The sequence below is a fragment of the Crocuta crocuta genome, unplaced genomic scaffold, assembly GCF_008692635.1.
Source record: "Crocuta crocuta isolate KB4526 unplaced genomic scaffold, BGI_CrCroc_1.0 scaffold192, whole genome shotgun sequence".
NCBI lineage: Eukaryota > Metazoa > Chordata > Mammalia > Carnivora > Hyaenidae > Crocuta > Crocuta crocuta.
In genome coordinates, this window is record NW_027528803.1 from 819,066 (window position 1) to 834,272 (window position 15,207).

The window sequence follows — 15,207 nt, forward strand, 5'->3', positions numbered from 1 at the left end:
CTTATCTCATACTATGTGGTAGATTTAATAATTTTAAGGTAAATAATATTTATGAAATTTTAAGTTATAGAAATCAAGTGTTTAGTATAATTTTTCTAAATTATAAATGATTATATTAAGTTTACATGCCTTATAATTACTTTCAAATTCCAATTATCTTTGGCTGATTTACTCTGAAAATTTACTACTATAAATGAATAATAAAATTGTACGTTATTGATTATTTTCATTTAAAAGAATGAAATTATCTTCTGTGCAATTTTTCTCCTTAAAACAGTATGTTAAATAGCATGGCCAAATGAAAAAATTCAATATTTCTTGCAATTTCTAGAAAATTAGCAAGGCTTAAAAATCTATGTGTAGATTGGTATTACTAATAATATATAAAAATAAGACAATATATATTGACCAAAGCTTTGCAAGAATCATACATAAATGGTTTTGTAATCTTCTTCCCTGTCACCTAAGCCCTAATGCTCTACTGTATATTTGTAATATAACAAGTTATTGTCCTTGGAATAAAGTTCTTATCTCTGATACAGGTATTGGAGTAAATTGTAGTTTATATGAAACCTAGTACTCTCTGTATATACTAAGTGTGTCAGCTAAATCAAATGCCTCCATTAGATACAGTTCATTGGCCTCAGAGAGGTAGACCCTCACAATGTCAGCAAAGGCCTGAGTGGCAAAGCTAAGCAATATCAGAGAAGTCTCACCATTGATAGGAAAGCCTTTTTGCAGCTCCCCAGGTTATGCTTAGTTGCCTGCCTTTGCTATTCCAGCAGGTGGAAACTTTTCAATGCTTACTGTTGCTTACTTTTACTTTTAACATTCAGTGTTAATGTCGATATTTATTTCATTTTAGGCTTTCATAGTACTGACCTATGAAATTTTGATACAGAGTATCATGAATAAAAGTTAATAAATATTTCTCACTTCTAAGATGGTACTTCTGCAAGTACATAGTATTTGTTACAGAGTAACTCCAGACCCAGCTTCCCCTATTATCAATATCTTATATTAGTGGGAGACCTCTTTCACAAGTAATAAACTGATATTGACATGTTATTTTTTAACTAAAACCCATACTTTCCGATTTCCTTGGTTGTTAAATAATGTACTTTTTCTATTCCAGGACTCCATTTGTGATACCATTATACACTTACACATGTCTCCTTAGTCTTCTCTTGGCTGTGAAAGTTTCTCAGACTCAAAAGCCATTCTCTTTTGATGGCTTTGGCAATTTTTCAGGAGTACTGAGATTTGGTAGAATGTTTCTTACTTGGGACATGCCTGATGTCTTTTTTTTTTTTTTTCCTCATGAGTAGACTGGTGTATAAGTTTGTGAGAGGAAGACCATACAATGCCATTTTCATAATATCCTTTCAAGAGTACCTGCTATCAACATGACTTCTCTCTAAATTTTTTTATTGAAGTATAGTTGATATACAGTGTTGTATTATTTCAGATGTACAAAATAGCAATTCAACAATTTTACACATTATCAGTGGTCACCATGATAAGTGTAGTTACCATCTGTCACTGTACAAAGTTATTATAGTGTTATTGACTTCTGTCTGTTAATGTTAATCATGATTATGAGATAACTTTTGTTAGGGTTTTCCATTGTAAAGTGTCTTTCTCTCTTTCCACATTGATTTCTTTGGAATGCAGTCACTTACGGAGTGAAATGTTATGTTTTACCACCTTGTGATTAGGTGTCTTCTGCATGAGACACTTGTCTATTCTCCTGTATTTGTTTATTTAATTACTTATTTATATCAGTATGGGCTCACACATGTTCGCTTTATATATTGGGTTATAATCCAACACTATTTACTTAGTTACTCAAATTGTTCTATATTTGGCTATTGGGAGCTCCTTTTCTTAATGGCATATCACCATCATTATGTTTATTTTTGAGTGTTTCCTTCCTTTGTGCCACTACAGATCCTCCTGGCTCAGTCTTTATATTTCCTAGCCCAGTATTAAAATCAGACATTTCTCCAAAGATCTCTGATTTCTTATGTTGGAAAATGTAAGTAGAAACCATGATCTAGGTGTTAGAGGTGTATATTGCCTCTGCAGCGTCATTGCTTCTAGAAATTTTCAGAGGACAGAGCAAGAACCTATATGTGTATACTAACATATCCAAATATGTAAATAAATATTCATAAAATGTTGTTTATAAATAATTTATGTACATATATTTATCCATCTGGATCTATGTTAAGCTAACCATGAGTTCATACTGAAGTCTTCAACTCTGTTCCATAACCATATAAATCATTATTCTTGATTTTAACATTCTACTTCAGCAGTACAAAATCTGGCTCCCACCATTCACCATCTATTTACTTCATTTTTAATTCTAATATACAAATAGATAGTGGCTTTTGAATTACTAGTTCACATGTGCATGGTAAATACTTTTCTCCAGAGTACATTTCTTATGTTCAGCTCCCTTTGCTTTTAGTTTTACAGACTCCACTCATTTCCAAAGTTACTTGGCTCAGCACCTTTGCTCCTCAGCCCTTCCATAAGGCTGTTTCATACATTTGTGTACAGGTTCTTTAATCACAATCTATATTGAATCATTGGATACATTGACCTCCTAAATGACTTTTTAAATTTGTACACATTAGGTTCATTGTTTTCTGTTGTAAAGTTGCTGTGGGTTTTAACACATGTCATGTATCTACCATTACAATATCACACAGAATAGTTTCATTGTCCTAAAACATCCCTGTGCTTTAGTACCTCAACCCATTCCCCGCTCCCCACCACCTGGCAACCACTCCTGTTTATTGTCTCCATGGTTTTGCCTTTGTCAGCATGTAGCCTTTCCAAACTGGCTTCTTTCACTTAGCAGTATGCATTAATGATGCATCCACATCTTTGTATGGCTTTATAGCTCAATTCACTTTTATCATGAAGGAACAGCAGTGTATTTTTCCATTTATCTATTGAAGAATATCTTGGTGGTTTTCACTTTTTGGAGATTAAGAAGAAAGCTATAGCATTCACATGTATTTGTTGTATAAACATAAATTTTAAAATCAGTTGGATGAATATGTGGGCACGTGATTGCTAGATCATATGGTAAGACAGTGTTTTACTTTGTAAGAAACTGCCAAAATGTCTTTAAAAATGTATAACTTTTGTAGTCCCATCAGCAATGAATGAGGATTTCTATTGCCCTGCATCCTCCCTATCAACTGAAATTGTCGTTTCTGAATGTTAGCCATTCTAATAGGTGTATAGTGTTATCTCATTGTTTTAATTTGCTTTTTCCTAATGACAAATGCTATTGAGCAGGTTTTTATATGCTTATCTGCCATCTGTGTATCTTTTTGTTGATGTGTCTATTCAGATCACTTGCTCATTTTTAATTGGATTGGTTTTTTATTGTTGAATTTGAAGAGTTCTTTGCATATTTTGAATATAATTCTTTTATTAGATATGTGTTTTGCAAATATATTCTCCCAGTCTGTGGCTTGTCTTTTAATACTCTAAGAATATCCTGGACAGAATATCATGAACAGAATGTTTAATTTTGATAAAGTCCAATCTGATTTTTCTGTTTCATGGACCATGTTTTTGGTATCATATCTAAAAACTCATCACCAAACCCAAGATCACTTCTATTTTTTATGTAATTTTTTCCTCAAAGTTTTATAGTTTTGCATTTTATATTTATTTCTATGACCCATTTTTACTTAATTTTTGTAGAAGATATAAAATCTCTGGGTTCAATTTTTTATTGTTTTAGAGACCTACAATTATTCCATCATCATTTGGTAAAAATATTTTCTTTATTCTATTGAATTGGTTTTGCCCCTTTGTCTTTTTTTTAAATGTTTTTTTAAATTCATTTCTGAGAGAGAGAGAGAGCATGAGCAGGAGAGGGTCAGAGAGAGACAGGGAGATACAGAATCTGAAGCAGGTTCCAGGCTCTGAGCTGTCAGTACAGAGCCCGATGCGGGGCTCGACCCCACTATCTGAGAGATCATGACCTGAGCTGAAGGCAGACTCTTAACCAATTGAACCACCCAGGCACCTCACCCTTTGTCAAAAATAAGTGGACTTTAGTTGTGTCTCTCTACTGGCTTTTATCCATATTTATGTCATTGGTATATGTTAGTTCTTTTGCTGATACCATGCTGTCTTGATTACTTGAACTTAATAGTAAGTCTTGAAATCAGGTGGTATGAACTTTATTCTTATTTAATATTGTGTTAGCTGTTTTAGATGTTTTTCCTTCCATATAAATTTTAGAATCAGTTTGTTGATAGATATAAAATAGCTTGTAGGGGTTTTGATCAAATCTATTGGTCAAGCTGGAAGAACTGATATCTTAACAATATCAAGTTTTCTAACCCATAAACACAGAATATCTCTACTTTTATCTGGCTCTTTGATTTTTTTGTTTGGTGTTTTATAATTTTCTAAAGATTCTGTAGATATTTTGTCAAATTTATATCCAGGTACTTCAGTTTTTTGGCGCTCTTATATATGTTATTTATTTCCAATTCTAGTTGTTTAGTGCTGGTATATAGTAAAGCAAATGACTTTTCTATATTTTTTGACTTTTCTATATTAACTTATATCCTACAAACATGTTATACTTTCTTATTGATTAACGAGTTCTTTTGTAGATTTTTAAGGGTGACGTCAATAAATAATGAGAGTATTATTTTTTCCTTCCCAATTTGCATAGCATTTATTATCTTCCTGCAGTAAGAAAGGACTTCTGATATAATATTGAACAAGAGTGGTGAAAGTGGGCACCATTGCCTTGTTCCCAATCATGGAGAAAGAAAAAATGTGAGTCTCTTAATATATGTATTATTAGCTAGAGTTTTTCTGTTTTTTGTTTTGTTTTGTTTTGTTTTGCAAATGTCCTTTAGCAAGTTGAAAAAATATCCTTCAACTTTTAGTGTGGTAAATTTTTATAATAAATGTTAGGTTTTATTAAATGCTTTATTTCTATCAGTTGTTCTGATTGCAATTTCGTTTGTTTATTCTTTGCCCTGTTGGCAAAATTGTACTGCATTGTTTGGTTTCTGAATAATGAATGAGACTAGCATACCTGGATTAAATCCTAGTTGATAATTAGTATGGTATAAAATTCCTTTTACAAATTTTTGGGTTGCTTTTATAGTACTGTGTTTAGTATTTTTGTGTCTGTATTTATTTTGGTCTATAGTTTCCCCTTTTTGTAATATATTTATCTGATTTTGGTCGTAGGATAATCCTAACCTCATAGAGAGTTAGGAAGTGTTTCCTCTGCTTCTAATTCTAGAAAAGACTATAGAGAATTGGTATCATTTCTTTTTAAGAGTTTAGTAGAATTCACAAGTGAAACCATTTGGGCTTGATGCTTTTGTTCCCCCTAAGTTACCAATTATTAATTCAATTTTTAAAAATAGATATAGCCTTCTTAAATAGCTATGTAGCTATTTAAATAGCTTAATATTTTAAGCTTAAATAGATCCTCCTCAGAGAGCATCTGTGTCTTGCAAACTCTTTCATCTGTAATCTACTTCTTTTATAATGGAATCTTACTGGTTTGTGGCAAAGTATAGACAAGAGACAGTATTCTATACTCTTATGATTAAATCCCAGTTTTAGTGGGCTTGCGTTTCTGGGATATGACCATCACAAGTGTTTCCTTTGGTGATACAAAAAAGCAAGAAGAATGCATTTCCAGAACTTTTAATTCTTAAATTAAATGGGGGAAAAACATCAAACAATTACTAATGATAACTAAATTTATATTTCAAGGGTCTGATGAACTGATGTAAAAGTGGCATCATTTAAAACTTTGTGAAGTTTCTTATCTTCTAATGGGGTCAATAATTAACAGTTATTATTTAACTTGGCATAAAAATATATGAAATTAAGAAGTCATCTTACAATATAAACAAAAAGTCTTTCTCTACCCAGTGATATAAAAATATACTTTTTGCAGAACAGTTAAATAGTTTTTATTAAACCAAAATGTAATGAACTAAAAAGACCTTTGATTTGGCAGCACCTAAATTATAATACACTTAGTGTTGGAGACCTCTTCAAGTAAAATTATTATTTTTTTAATTTTAATGTTTATTTTTAATAGGGAGAGACAGAACGTGAGCAGGTGGGTGGGGCGGGGGGATTGGGCAGAGAGAGAGAGACACAGAATCAAAGCAGGCTCCGGGCTCTCTGAGGTGTCAACACAGAGCCCATTGCCGGGCTCAAACTCATGAATGGTGAGATCATGACATGAGCAGAAGTCAGACACTTAACCGACTAAGCCACCCAGAGGACCCAGGCACCCCTGTCAGTAAAATTAGAGGAATAGAGATAGAATACATTACTTGCACAAATATTTTAGATAGAATATTTAAATATTTTTATTTGAAGTAAATTAGACTTTATTAAAGTCCTCCATTTATCTAAAATTGCTATGAGCTTATCAGACATCTTAGCTCCTAGATAAACAATATTTTTTTCAATTAACAATGTTGTGATCTACAGAGAAGTGCTAATTGAAGATGTACACTTTTCATTACCCGTTAAATGAAACTTTGAAGAAGATAGTAGACACAATTTGGTGAGAGGAGGGGAAAGACCATAAAAATCCATTTATCAGAAAAACTGTATTTTTCAGAAACTTTTTTCTAAAACTGACACAGTATTAGAAACAGCTTAGATGAAGAAACTGATTGAAGTATGTGAATATACTAAATTATTTTTTGTCTAGATTATCTTTTTAAATTTTGTTTAAATTCCTGTTCGTTTACAGTGTAATATTAGTTTCAGGTGTACAATATAGTGATTGAACACTTCCACACACCACCAGGACTCATCACAAGTACACTCCTTAATCTCTATCACCTCCAGTAACCATCAGTTTGTTCTGGGGGTACTTGACTGGCTCAGTAGGAAGTGCATGCAACTCCCAATATTTTATGCACATCATCTCAGGATTAAGACACTTTTCCTTATAAGCATTGTATGTTATCAAATACAGAAATTACTACTTTCCTTCCTTTGAATTTATCTATGTCAACTGGGACTGCAACAGTGAACACAGATTCAGGTCTTTGTAGCAAAAATAAAAATAGAACACAAAGCCCTCTATCCTTAGCATAATTAATGCTTATTTCACAATCTGAGCTCTATTCCAGGTATAAAATATGATCCTGTTGTGAGAATAACTCGCACTTCAGCTGTTTGAAGTTTCCTATGTAAACAAAGTAGTTAACTAGACTCTGAAACTCCTTTGTGTGAAAGGTTAATACTTTGTATCTTTGTAAAAAACTATCTTCCACACTAAAAAGATAAACATCAGTACAGGGATGGTCATTCACCACCAAATGACAAAGAATTTCTAGCCCATCTCTGTACTCATCCACCAAAAGAGGAAGAGACACAAAGTTTTTAGAGAGGATATTTTCTCCTGCTGCACTCTGCTTACTTGTGAGGCAGACATGCAAACATCCAAACTTTTGGGTGCCTCTTAAGTATTAAAGTAGAAGAATTATTGGCAGAGAGGCCAAAGGCACCAGGTATGTAAAAAACTGAAGTGCACCATCCATTTGAAATGCAGTGAGTAATGTGCAGCCTGCTGATGGTGATGGATGATGATAGCCCCTTAGTCGGCACTAGCCACTTGGCTGAAAGGCAAATCGGGAATGCAAGGCAAACTCAGAGCTAGGCAGGCCATCAAAATAAATAAGTAAACAGAAAGGACACTAAAAGGCAGTGGGTTGTTAGGATGAAGGGTTGTAATAAATGATGATGTCAGTGATAAATTGAGGTTGCTTATGCCATGGTTAGAATTTCAGGGAGGGAAACAGATTGGAAAACTCAGCACTAAAGTATTAGAATCCAGTTTTCAGAGGGCTAAGGTTCAGAACTAAAACTTCTATGAGAAATGCAAAGCTAACATTTTGGTAATACCAGAGGATATAGATTAATATCTGTTTTCAGTTATTCTTCAGATACCAATGGAGGTTGATGATCAAAAGAAAGGTCTGTATCAGAAAATCAGGATAAACTGTAGTCAAAGTTCATTAGTCAGAATGAGATTTCATAAGCCTTCCCTGGAGAAGTTTAATGGCTTATATATTGCTGGGGTGAAACTTCTATGACGCCTACTCACTCTGATCTCAGTGTTTCATACATGTTGTTAAGAGACCCTGGAAGGTATTTGGTTCTATCCATTCATCAAGTTGGTCATCTACTTGCTAAACTCTGCCTCTGTGTTCCCACCTATGTGTCGAGCTTTGTATTAGTTGCTAGTGAAAAAAATAATCTCTGCCTTCAAAAAAAACTTTCCATCCTGTGTCGTACATTAGATAGAAAAGATTTTATGGTAATTTCAACAACTGATTTTAGAATGCTTGAAACAGAATGAAATCACTATGTATCTTTAAAAAATTGTGATCTTTCTAATATAGTAGTTTTTGTGCTGAGGCTGCCCTCCTGAATAAGTGGGTACCTGGAGGCCGGTGATCTGGATGGAGACACAGAATTGAAGGCAATGGGTCTCGCATTAGGGCAGGATTTCAAAAGTCTTCAGTTTGCCTGTTGTCAAGAAAAACCCAAGGATGATGTCATACAAATCAAGAGCCTAGCAAATAGTCTAAGGAAAAGTCACAGCTGAGGAGAAAAAAAAATAGAAATAAAGCAATAAGGAAGAAATCTGAGACACTGAAACAGAACAAATTGAATTTTGGGCATAGGGTGGGAGGCAGCACTAGGATGCAGCATTAGAGACTTGTCATGTGCCTGTGGCCTCACCAATAGATGCAGAGACAACTCTGAGCTGCACCAAATGGGTTCAGTTGAGGACATATCTTTTTTTTTTTTAAGTATATTTATTTATTTTGAGAGAGAGAGCAAGCACATGAGCATGTGTGCATGCAGGGGAGAGACAGAGCGAAAGGGAGTGACAGAATCATAGACAGGATCCACGCTCAGCACAGAGCCCGACGTGGGGCTTAGTCTCTCAAACCATCAGTTCATGACCTGAGCCAAAATCAAAAGCCAGATGCTTAACTGACTGAGCCACAGGTGCCCAGAAGAGAAAGTATCTCATCTATATAATAGAGGAATCCTTGAGACAAGATTTAAATGTCTATTTATAAGTTTCTTAAATAAGCAAAGCCTAAACTTAAAAACTTTAATGGTGATAAATTTTTTCTCCTTCAGTAAATTTAACAGAAGTAAAATATAACAAATATTCATTTCTGCTTATATTTTTATCTTGATTTAATTTTATGGTGCTTTTACCTAATTTTTCAGATGACCCAAAAATCACATAGAAGTAGTTATGCTTAGTATTTATCCAACATATTCTTTGTACAGCCTTGCTCCTCCTTTCATCTGTATGCTTAATTTGTTTTTTTTTTTTTTTTTAATTTTTTAAAAGTTTGTTTAGAGAGATAAAGTGAGCATGTACATGCAGGCACAGGGGAAGGGGCAGAAAGAGGGATAGAGCGAGAATCCCAGGCAGGCTTTGTGCTGTCTACTTAGAGCCTAACACTGGGCTCTGTTCCACAAACTGCGAGATCATGACCTGAGCCAAAAACCAAGAATCAGATGCTTAACCAACTGAGCTACCCAGGTGCTCCTGTATGCTCAATTTGGACCAATACAGAAGCCAACCCTATTGCAGATTAAATCCCCCCCCCCCCATCTTTTGAATATATGCAGCCTGGAAGTTTCCTACTGTTTAAGGATCTAGTATCCCTGAGGCAAGCCCTGGTGGTATGTGTGCATTATGCTTTAGGCTTCTTCTAGACTCCACTATGTTCATGAAATGTTTTACTCTTTAAAACTACCATTTCTTGCTGGAAATGAAACTGTGACTTCAATCTTAGATTATGTGGCTGGCTTCACAGAAGTGATTCTGAGGTGAAGGTTGGGAGAGCAGCTTTGCTCCCCACCAAAAACCTCAATCAACTTTGGCCCCCAAAATTACTTCACACAGTGTTTCCAGTACAAAAAAATCTTAACTAAAAAGTCTTCTAATGTCCCCATCCAATCAAATGCTTACATTTTAGCTAATTCATTTCAGCTGCTCAGTAGAAATTGATTGTTATTTCATATTCTGCAAATATAATTTTGCATGTAATTTTGTTGCTTGATACCTGTTTTTGGTATGCTGCCCTTTCCCACCCAATAATTTCTCTGAGCTCTCTTGCTCCTAAGACTAGTTCAATTAAACCCAAATTCTGTTTCCCTTGCAACCTTAGAGCTCACTGATGGTGATTATTACCAAGGGAGAATCTTCTACAGCTTAGTGCTCTCCCCAAACTCTGTTCTCTCTGGCTTCTTTTCTATCTCCATTGACTTTAATGCCTTTTTAACCCCCTTGGGGCTCAGAACTGAGCTTCTCCTATTCTACCACCATCTACCTAAAAAATGTGAAACACAATCTCAATAAAGTGATTTTTTTGAGGTATTTTTTATTTTTCGCTAATACATTATTCATGTATACGTGCTATTTTGAATTGTGTTGATTAAAAAAATCATTTCTGGGGTGTCTGGGTGGCTCAGTTGGTTGAGCATCCAACTTCAGCTCATGTCATGATCTCACGGTTTGTGAGTTTGAGCCCAGGTTGGGCTCTGTGCTGACAGCCAGCTCAGAGCCTGGAGCCTGTTTTGGAATTTGTGTCTCCCTCTCTCTCAGACCCTCCCCTGCTCACGCTGTCTCTTTCTCTCTCTCAAAAATAAAGACATTAAAAATTTTTTTTAAATAAATAAATAAAAATAATCATTTCTAAATTGAGGGTCCACCAAAGAAAATAAATGCTTCTGTCAAACACAGGTTAAGTATTTTACCCTTTTGAAAATGATTTTTAAAGGATTTTATAAATACAATATTTTGTAGAGTTGCAAAACAACAACAACGACAATTTAGCAAATAAAAATATGAAAGCAGAAAGCATCTTCTTTCAAAACATTTGTTCCTGACCTGCATGTGCATGTAGTCCTCGGTTAACTCTCTGCCAGTGCTTTTGCCTCCTTCTAGTTTACTGAGCTACTTGAAAAGAAACTCTTTGAAACACAAAGAGCTTTTTCATTTTTCACCAGTGATTACCTACCCTGATTCATTCGCCCCTGAGAAAACACAGAAAGTCATGGACTCTGACTTCCTTGGTATTACTGTTTAGATGACAGTTATTGGCTACGCTGTAAAATTTAACAAAAGAGTACCAGATCCCATTCTATTACCTATCTCCCAGTTTATGGCTCTACTTCTTTTCGTTTCATACTTCCCAAACTTAAACTGAACATTAGAAATGTAATTATGTTTTGGGCTTACAAAATGAAAATTAGACAATAGAGCAAAACATTTTCTCTCATGGGGACATGAGAGAAAAATCAGCTGGGCGATGGGAATTAATAGTCTCTGATGTATACGATATGCCTGCCAGTTTGTAATCTATGTCACCTGATCCTCAAAATAGTCCCACTAAGGAAGTATTATTTATTTCACTTACAGAGGAGAGAATAAAAGGTCTGGAAACATTAAGTAATTTTGCTCCAAATACGTAAGTGGTTAAGAGGCAAAACTTGAACACCAGTACAGGTGTTTCCAAAGATACTTCTCCACTATGTACTCATCCCTGAGAATGCTGTGCTCAGTCTTGCCCTAGGTATACACCTCATTTTCTGCATACCCCCCCCCACTCTTTAAGCATGCTAATAATTATTTAAATACAGTGCAAAACTTGTGTCTTCAACAAACTTAACAGATACCTCTATATTTTCTCTCACAGAAGTCACCGATAACACTTTTTTCGGTCCTCCTTTTAACCCTAAGTGTTCATCATGTGCATACTATGTATACAATCACACAGTGTCCTACATTGTTATAATTTTTCATGTGGGCTCCTTTTCTCTTCAGTGGGATTGTAAATTCCTACTGTCTAAAGCTAAGTATCAGTCAACCAGCAGATAAGCCCTGAGACCTTTCTGTGATTGAAACATTGTGTAAAGTGAAATAGTGGATAAAACAATTTGAGCAGTAAATAAATGAAAGTCTGAAAAGCCAGTACCTGACTCGATACACAAATACCACAATAATCCTAAATTACACACCGCAACACACTCAGGGTTTATAAAAGGTAAGCCTCTATTCTCACACTTGCTGGTATGTGAATTGACTGTCCTTCAGCTATAGGCTGTAGTTTGGTCCAGATTGACTCCAGCTAGGCTGGGTCAATTCCACAGGTGCCTCACTATAGGGCCCAGGCTGAAGGAGCTCTATGTGGGGAATGGCTTTCCTTAGAAACTTAGCTACCATGTATGACACTCCAAAAGGATTCTCTATTAGCATCCTACTTCCCATAAATTACAAAAAAATTTTTAGTCATATTCATGAGATAAGCATGTATTAATCAGTAATAATATTTTATTGATAAACTGGATAATACTCAAATTCAATAAACCTTATATTAAAACTAAAATTTGCATTTATAAAGCAAAACATTTACTCCTTAAAATTTGCTCTTTTCAGTCTTTTTTTTAAACACAAATACAAACTCTACGTGGTGATTTACAATGGCAGGCGTAGAGTATAAGTTCTGTTTCTACATCTTTAAAATCACTGTAAAACTGTCATTAAAAAAAAACCCTCGTGGTTACAAGCAGGGGTATGTAATACTAGACTAGTTGCAGACCCAAACTGCTCCTGTAGTAAGGTTGTGAATGATCTTGAGGCATTATAAATTTACTCAAAATGAATTTGCATAACTTAGCCTGCTATTCTGGTTGCTGACTCTAGCAGGAATTATCTGGAAATGTGGCTCAACAAAAGTTTCCCGAGTTGTTTATTTGTTTGTTTGTTTGTTTGTTTGAGGGGGTGGGGTGGGGTAGGGGCTGTACTCCATTCTTAATAACCTTCTTTCTGTTTCTGTGTTACACAGACAGAATTCCTAGAGTTCATATGTCAAGCTTCACCACATGATCTCAATTCCAGCCTCTCTTTATATCATGTCCAATAACATCCTATTGGTCATAACAGGTCATACAGCCAAACCCAAAGTCAAGGGGTAGGAAAGTATACTTTTCCCATGAAGAGTACATGACGTGGTATGAGGAATATAAATTGAGACCAGTATTTCTTTTTCTTTTTGTTTACTGCTTCTGAGAGAGAGGAGAGAGAGAGCACCAGCGAGAGAGAGAGAGAGAGAGAGAGAGAGTGTGTGTGTGTGTGTGTGTGTGTGTGTGTGTGTAGGGGAAGAGCAGAGAGAGAGAAAGCCAGGGAATCCCAAGCAGACTTTGTGCTGTTAGCACAGAATCCTATGTGGGACTCAATCTCATAAAGTATGAGATCATGACCTGAGCCAAAATCAAAAGTCTAACACTCAACCTGAGCAGATATCAGGAGTCTGCCACTCAACCAGCTAGCCACTCAGATTCCCCAGACATCAGTATTTCAAACCACTTTAGTAAATAATAAAAATAAGTCATCTATTTTATGAGTGAAGAATATTTAACTTACAGAAAAAAAAATCTTAGTTCAGGAAAAGATTTATAATTATGTGTAACTGGCATCTTTGAATAAATTCTAAGCATACATCCCACGAGAGTGGTGTGTATACACTATAAGATTTACAAAGTCACATACTTAGTATATAAAATGAATTCTACTTCTTTCTGTGAATCTCTTTTCCTCAGCCATATTTCTAGGAGTAGACCTTGCCATAGTAAAATTATAAAAGAGTAAATATCTAGTAAGCTATTAACTAGCTCTAGTATTTATAGCAGTGCTAATTAATTCCTATTAAAAGAATTATAAAGACCATTGATAAAGGTCCTTTTCTTTCTTTTTTAATATTTATTTATTTATTTTTGAGAGGCAGAGACACAGCATTAGCAGGGGAGAGGCAGGGAGAGAGACGGAGACACAGAATCCAAGGCGGGTTCCAGGCTCTGAGCTGTTAGCACGAACAGCTGTTAGGTCTCACGAATAGTGAGATTATGACCTGAGCCTATATCAAATGCTTAACAAGTTGAGCCACCCAGATGCCCCAAGGCCCTTTTCAATTATCTGTTTTGAATAACAAAGTAATTGGAAACTAAATGCAAAGGGTTATGGTTTCTTTAACAAATAGAAAAATAAAGCAAAAGTTAGTATTCATTTGGAAATGATAAGTCGGCTCCTTTTCGAGTTGTTGAAGTCTTTACAAGTATTATTTGTAGAAAATTATAAAACGAAGAATTTGTAGGGGTGCCTGGGTGGCTCAGTTGACTAACCACCCAACTCTTAATTTCTGCTCAGGTCCTGATTTGTGGGTTCAAGTCCCGCATCAGGCTCTGCGCTGACAGCACAGAGCTTTCTTTGGATTTTCTGTCTCCCTGTTTTTCCACACCCCCCACACTCTCTCTCTAAATATAAATACACCTTAATAAAAACAAAGAATTTGTGTTGTTAATGGATGTCTCGTACTTGTAAAAATTCACGTATTCATAAACGCTCAATTTTTAATTGTGATTGTCGCCATAGCCTAAATAATTGAAATATACAAATATCCTCAAATCAAATCCCTTATTATCATGGCTGTAGCCATTTCCATTCTTTTTCAGTGAGTTCCCTGCCTGGCTTACCCAAAATTGCCATATCAGGATCACCTCCTTGTCTCTCGGCTTTTACATTAAATTTGGGGAATGTTCAGTTAGTTTACAACTGGTTGAGGCTCCCATTGAAAATTCTCCCTTCACCAGTGGTATTTCCAAACAGTGTTTGTTCTGTTCTATTTTGTTTTCCAGTGATGCTTCTATAGAGTGTCCCGTCTTTATATGACACTAACTTGTCTCTGCTGCTAAGTTTTTGACATTTCTTGGTCTCTTTCTGAGTTGTGTTAATGGTTGCTGAATGGCTCTTCTGTCTCTGAATTTTTGGATGGTGGTGTGGTTTGGCAATCAGTGTCTGTTTTGAGTCAAAACTGAAAAAGGTCATCTTCATTGAATTCATGAAGTCTAAGAAACACCCCCCCAGGTCAGCCTCCACATGGTTGAATTAGCTCTTAGTTTTTACACCTGTTTTGTAGACTTAATAAGCAATCCAGCTTCAGGTCCTAAACCAGCAGCCCTTACTAAACTTAACACTGGTAACTTTGTACATTCAGAGTTCCACTTTCCTTTGATGTTTTCTCAAAGATTTTCAAAAATTCTTTAGAATGTCAGTGGAATTTTCTAGGA